The sequence below is a fragment of the Argopecten irradians genome, chromosome 9 (genome assembly GCF_041381155.1).
Source record: "Argopecten irradians isolate NY chromosome 9, Ai_NY, whole genome shotgun sequence".
NCBI lineage: Eukaryota > Metazoa > Mollusca > Bivalvia > Pectinida > Pectinidae > Argopecten > Argopecten irradians.
Genome location: NC_091142.1, coordinates 41,754,266 through 41,760,973, shown reverse-complemented (window position 1 = coordinate 41,760,973; position 6,708 = coordinate 41,754,266). Strand labels below are relative to the sequence as shown.

The 6,708-nt window shown below is 33.9% G+C and overlaps 1 pseudogene; it reads left to right on the top strand.

Annotated features, from left to right (window-relative positions):
• The first annotated feature begins 5,535 nt into the window (after positions 1–5,535).
• Positions 5,536–6,105, top strand: LOC138330776 (uncharacterized; annotated as a pseudogene).
• Positions 6,106–6,708: the final 603 nt, after the last annotated feature.

Here is a 6,708-nt window from a genome sequence, read left to right as displayed (position 1 = left end):
ACTGGTATGTTGAAGTGATACATGTATACAAAGATTGAACAGTGTTTTGATTGCGTTAAAGGTGGGATGAACTCAATACACCGATTCCGGGATACAAGGAAATTTTCTGGTTAGGAGGTAGAAAAGATTCGTTTTGGTCATGTGACCGCGAAAAATTCAGGGCACATTTTTTTCCGTCATGGCGGTGACACTTACAGGCAGAGAAAACCAATATCCGAGTAAAGGTCATTGTCGGTGATACTTGCTCGATAACGGAACTAAGATAAGTTGTTGTGTTTTGCATTTCTTATTTGTTATTGATGTATGTGTCTAAATTCAATTTTCGTGCATATTAAGATTATATTTAATACAAGATGTTTTGATAATTAATGATAAATGTTCTGTCATAATATGTCATCTTCCACCCGTGTACAATCATAACATATGCCGCCATTTTGTTTCAAATGTGCCCTAATTAAAGTCAATTGATGAAAGTCACATGACTTAACTGACTGAATGTTGTATTCCGGAAATGTTACATGTAAAAATGTTTGCATTGGCTAATAGGATTTTTTTAGATGACATTTTTATGATATTTAAGGTTAAATAAAACGTGTACGCATCACTGCATCCCAAATATTTTAGAAAGGATTTAGAATGTTATTTTTCATGAATCTACCAGATTAGATCAGGAATTTTGCCGTTTTAAAGCTCGACTTCGTCTTCATTTCATTTGTTTCTTATAATATTCCTGTCATCGGTTCGCGACATCGCCGATAAAATTAATGATCTATCTCTAGTAGATTCATGAAAAATGGTATTCTATCTCCTAAAGAACTTTGATTTGAAATATAAACGTAGATAGGTCTCTTTTAATATACTTAGTCTTTATCTCTTTTCAACTATCTATATTTTCAATGTTTTCGTAAATCGAGAATGATAATGATGATGATTATTTACTAAAATCCTCTGCAAACATGCGCCAACAAAATTCAGCATTACTTTGTACATCTTACAAGGCTTGAGACAGCGTTACTGTCTTTATTGGATATGTTGCACTTTCAGGTACAGTGTGATGTGGTTGTCAAGACGACCATATTAAGTCCAGGAAGAGTGGGGATGGAATGACCTTTTGGGGCACAAAAATATAGTAGATATTAGAACTGTCCTGTAGATGGAATGACCTTTTGGGGCACATAAAGATAGTAGATATTAGAACTGTCCTGTAGATGGAATGACCTTTTGGGGCACAAAAAGATAGTAGATATTAGAACTGTCCTGTAGATGGAATGACCTTTTGGGGCACATAAAGATAGTAGATATTAGAACTGTACTGTAGATGGAAGGACCTTTTGGGGCACATAAAGATAGTAGATATTAGAACTGTCCTGTAGACTCTTCAGCATATGCTTTAGTCACATGTAACGTGCCTTGCGACAATAAACTCTACCAGAAAAACAGGAGTATATCAAACCTCTGTCCATCAAGGTTTGCTAAAAGGTAGAACCCTAACACAAAGTAACAACCATAAATATATTTATATATTCATCATTAATTACAAATGTAGTGAAGCATTTTCTAAAACATATCAATCATAACTAAAAGCAACATTGTTGGTACGAAACTTCTCAGATTGAGCAGATACCTTGGTCTCTGGTGCGACTAGTTACAACATGTTAATGCGAATCCCGATTGTTCATATTTTCAACTGTAACTTAAACAATGTTTTGTTGACTTTACTACAATTTCCTTTTTTCTAATAATATTCCTGTCATCGGTTCGCGACACCACCGATAAATAGTGATTTCTCTCTATCTAAAAAGAAGAATATTGGTAGCGATAATGTGTTCTCTTGAGTGTCTTTATGTAAATCATGTTGATATTTACAAAGTGGTCGTCAAAATACATGAATTATTATTAACACTTACATAAACTTTAAAATGTATTATGATATCTGTCATACGGACTTTCAAGGCCGCGTTTTCTGCGGTATTCACTATTGAATTCTATTTACATTTAGAGGGGAATGTATATGTCATGTCCTGAGGTACCTGTCAATATATGAGAGTAGCTCGTATCTTTGAAGGACTCAAACGATATCAGGAAAGTATCCTTTGCCACAAGAAGATCTCCGCTTGACTACTTGTACATTCAAAAAGGAATATAATTGTGCGGTTTGACTAAAAACGACTGTTCCAAGGATACCAGCTTCTGAAGGAAACGCAACTTTCTTCTGTCAATTTCGGCAGATATACGAAATTACCCAAGCATGGGCTGGATCATGTCCTATCTTGATCGCCGATGTACACAAAGAATAAGTTTCGCTTCGTAGTGTTGGAAACGAGCTAGTGTTGAAAGAACGCTCACACTCAACAGCACCCAATGTTCATATCCATAGAGAACAGATGACAAAACCACTTTTGTATACAAATTGGTCTTGACGAGCGCATTAATAAAAATGGATGGGCCAATGCCAATGATCGAGTGGATGGTTCTTTCTCCTTTATCACACGCTGTGCGAACACGTTCCACGTTGGATATCCCGGCTGATACTAAAGTTCCAAGATTAACTTGAATCATTATGAGACATATGTATACACGAAATAATCCTTTGACTAACCAACAATAATCAATTTTAAACTGAATTCTTGGTCTTTAATTCCAGATAGACATTCTAATCAAATTATCAAAATATAAGAAGGCAAATTCAAGTTAAAAAATACTACAGTCATATACAAATATACCAAAGAAAAAAATGATACAAACATCGTTATAAAATCCGAGTAAAATAGATTAAAGAAAGTTTTCCACAATTAGTAGTAGGCGGAAATTGGTATTAGAAAAGACAAACCCGCTGGGTTCGTAGTTAAATGGTTTTTTTTTTATTTTTTTTTTTTATTTTATAAAACATTTTCTAAATAAAATAAAAGAACAATTAGAAGCACTCTCAAAACATACATATATATAATTCATTCAAGATTAAATCACGCGTGAAAAACAGTCAAAGACAAATTTTACATTCCTTACCTTACGGAAAACTCATATCACAATATTGCAGTAAAGTGAAAGCACACACTTACAATACGTATAGTGTATCAACGAGTAGACCAGGAGCCACATATTGAACTACAAAAAGAACACACAATCCTTACTTATATGCACATTTCAAATATATGTAACTTATGTATTTTAGCTACAATTGCATCATTTGTATTATATCCATACTTATTCTTGTGTTTGAAAATATCCAAATTATAATAATTACATTATTTATCATCGCTACCAAACCATTCTTACTTGTATTTCAATACCCGTTTATGAAACATCCCCTGTCGATGTCAGCCATTTTATTTTTCTATCTACATATACCTGTATCTGGCGCGCTCACCGACCTTTATGTAAAGCGAGAATCGACACACGTGTGCCCCGTCTATACACGTACAAACACACCTGGCACCGTGTTTCACCTACTAATGCGTAAACAATGCACTTACCTATAAAGGTATATGACCAATATGGGGTTTGTTCTGGCAACAAAATATGTCAACTCCTCTAAGCTGTCGTTACACGTTCGTCAAAATAAAATTTCATACAAGTAAATAAAAATTAAAATTTAAATAATTCAAATAATATCTCCACGTTTAGGTACACGTGTAGAACCTACGGTATATTGAAGTGTTTTATTATCTAGGTTTTTTATATATATATTTTTGGATTTAGCTTACAACACATTCATGTATTATTTCAATGAGACCTTGTCAGGTGAGTGCAGTGATTATTTTCAGTTTGTCATTGTTATTTGCAATATCGGGGCATGTGTATCCGAGACCAGCTATTTTTAGAATGACGCAAGTGATTCTAGTCCCCTGCTTTATATAGGCGGTTGGCCAGTGAAGGTAACTATGGAAAGCAAAAGGACAAATGGCTGCCACTTCATTGGATACGACACTGTCATAACTGGGGGATGTCTCAAAACAGTTTTTGAAAAATAAAATCATCATCTATTGATTTTTAATTTTAAATGCATGTTTTAACTTATATTGCCGGCTTTAAACAAGATAAAGAATATCCCTAATAACCGAACAACCGGAAGTGACCCAACTCTCCTGTATAGTTATTGGACATACGTGGTTAGGATACTATAGGCTCTGTAAGTCTCGTTTCGCGTTACTTCCGGTTTTCAACTTCCGGGTACATCCAGGATCCCGGCGTCGGTAGCAACCTATGGTGTTATGCATTCGGATGCACTTACCGGGCGGGAGGAACGCATACATGCAGTGAATTAGTTTCCCGAAAGACCCAAAGGAAAGGAAGAAATGGATTGAAAGATGCAGGTTAATATTTAACGGTAAATTTGTTCAGACAGAGATTATTCAGATATAATCAGTAGTCAATATCAGGTCATGAGTAAAGTATACGATTCACATGTCCCTGTCATCGGCTGTAAACAACAAATTAGGTCTAACATTATTACTACGATAGCATATATATGTACTACGATAAAGAACCTCTTGAATATCGAAGACGATCTATATTTGTACAATGTATAATTACTCCAGATACTGTGTACAGCCACGTTAGCAAACGTAATCGTATGGTCAATGAGAAACAGAACTATATATATTCTATGTTCTTAATCTTTGTGAAATATTATATTGTATTAAGACCAATAATGCACCTTAGTTGACACTATAGCACCCCTCTGTGTTTGTTACTATCTTCACAGTGCTTCTTCTAGGGACTTGCCTTGCAGCTGGTCCTTCACTATGACTGTACTTTAATATACCTTTCTGTAGATTTTCAGGTGTAAGCCTATTAAATGAGGCAGTATGTTTTTTTACCACATTATCCATTTATTTCTTCTGTTTTCAATAAAAGGTGTACATTAATATCTGTCTCATTTATCTGTTCTGACTCTGATTTATTGGGGAAAAAATGCAGACTTAAGTCAAACTTCAGTGGTTTTCCTTTTATAACATTTAATTGAGAAAGATTTTGATATACCCTATCAGACCCATTAAGTGTCCTCGTCCCTAAAAGGGCCCCTTCCCCTATTTGGGGCTTCATTTTCACCGACCTCAATTTATATGTAGACTGAAAGTATGAAAACTGTGAAGGTGTTGGGTTTTTTTTTTTTTTAATTTCCTTTGCAAATTGATTTATGTCTTCTTTGTGTTATGCAATTCTTAAGCACTTATTGGGTCTAATAAGGTTAACCAGCTAAACCTGCCTATATTTTTAGTTTTTTCATATGAATATTAAGACAATTTAAAAAAGAAATAAAACTAATAACATAGGCAGGATTAGCTGAGTATAATATTGTAAAAAAGTGTTGTGAGAAATTCAGGCCTTAAGTTGTTTTTACTAGGGTCTAGAGTTCCACAAAAAGTTCACATTTGACCAAGAGACAGAACCCTGAATGGCAACATGTTAATAACCAACAAATTCAGACAAAAGCAAAGTTTGTAAATGTTATGTAATTTAATTCTCAGTTCAAAAACTGGAAGAAGAAATATCACATTTCAAAGATGAAATAAAATTTAAGATCTCAAATGAATGTCAACAAAAGACATATCAGCCCTTGGCATTCCTAGTCAGCTTAAATCCAAGGGATCTATGTGCAAGTCATTTGAAGATTTCACATCAGCTAGGATAGCAATAGATGCAACAGAAACCTTCAGACATGAACAGCCAGTCTCTGGTATATAGTCGTTACAAGAGCAGGCATACAGTAAAAGTTGTTACATGTGCTGCCCCTAATGGAGCACTAGTTCAGACTACTTCTGATTCTGCAGTAGTAGACCATTGCAAACTTTTTGACCAGCTGGAACCAGGTGACATGTTACTTGCTGACAAAGCTTTAACACATTTGATAAACTTCCTGCTGGTGTGTCCTTAAATATCCCACCTTTTCTTTCAACAAAATGTCAATTCACAGAAGAGGCTGGGCATTGTAACAATGTTGGAAGAAGCAGAAATCATGTTGAAAGGGCAAATGAGAGAATTAAAAATTTTGACATTTTAAATAATTTTCCAGCTCAGTATAGGCATTTGTTTACAAAACTATTTCAGCTATGCTGTTGTCTTATTAACCTTCACATTTGTGAAATGGAAGGAAATGGTTAGATAAAATTTCTATTTTAATTAAAAGCTGATTTAATGACCAGGTTTAAGTTTATACTGACATGGATTTCTGCATAGATATTTGATTATAAGTCTTCTTCTTGGTATGGACAAATATTTCAAAGGTGTAAAAATTAAAATTAGAAAATATGTTGTAAGCACATTGAAATATATTGCATATAGAAAATATACAAATTATATGTATAATAACTGGGCAAATATGTTGACATGTTAATTCTATTTCAGTAATATATATTGAGAGCTATAAAGTTTGACAAATAAGACTGTGACATTAAGGCAAAGTCTCGGACAAATATGTATGATTTATGCTTTATGTATGTTAAGATGAGACATACATGTATCTACAGAAGTCAGTTAATATAATTAATCATAAGACTTTAGAAATGTGAAATGGAATATGTTGACCATATCTTGATTTCATGGTATAAGCATATGTATTCATTTCACTGCACTGTATAAGTAAATACATGTAATGGCTTTTGGCAATACTGCAAAAATGAATTTAATTTCTTGCTCTTATTTGTCTGTGTAATATCAAAACTATATATGGATCATGTAGTTGGGTTTGGGGTTTTATTAGTTTAA